Consider the following 866-nt stretch of genomic DNA (forward strand, 5'->3'; position numbering starts at 1 on the left):
GCTACAAGTTCCACTACTCCATGGTAGGTAGTCAATTAAAGCTCTATCTCATCCTTTTTGGGGCTGTATCTTGATGAAAGTAGGTAGTCAAGTAAAGCTCTTCTTCATCATTTTTTTTATTTTTCTATAAATTTTTATTAGAATCATTATTTTATCTTTCTACTTTTTTATGAGTCCAGTTATGTGTTCAGATAAGAAATTGTAGATTCAAGGATTAGAATTTGGAGTTTTAACGTGAAAGCCACTATTATGCTAGATCTAAGAAAGAGATTTAGGAAAGTCACCATTATAGACTGGAATTTGGGATTTGTTCAATAGAGGAATGCTTCCTTTTTAATTATTTTCACATATTATAGATTATGCACTAATATAAAGCTTGAAGTACCTTTGAAGTTTATTTCATAAAATGATGCTATAAATACTATTCTACTTTTATATGTCATCTATCTGTTCATGACTTTGCACTGATAAATTTTTACTTAAAAGTGTTGATAGTGAATTCACGTTAGTATGCTTTTGGCCTTTAAATAATTTCCATTTAACACTTTAATAGTCCTTAAGGGATGAAATATGTACAATTTAATCGCTAAATATTTTTTGGTTGTGTTGTAGTCTTTAAGAGATTAAATGTGTATAGTTTCAATGGCTATAGAGTTTGCTTTTAATTTGTGCAGTTTGCATCTGCTAATTCTCCGAGCATATTAATCTATGCAAGAAGATTTTTATATTTTGAAAATTCTCAGACAAAAAATTTTGATAAGGCGTGTGTGTGAAATCTCACAAGAGATTCAAGAAAAATTAGAGGAATTCCATATAATCTAATTGGTTTATTGTATAATTTCTAGAAGAGGTTTTTTTTAATGAAT

This window comes from Arachis ipaensis, chromosome B05 (genome assembly GCF_000816755.2).
Source record: "Arachis ipaensis cultivar K30076 chromosome B05, Araip1.1, whole genome shotgun sequence".
NCBI classification, from domain to species: domain Eukaryota; kingdom Viridiplantae; phylum Streptophyta; class Magnoliopsida; order Fabales; family Fabaceae; genus Arachis; species Arachis ipaensis.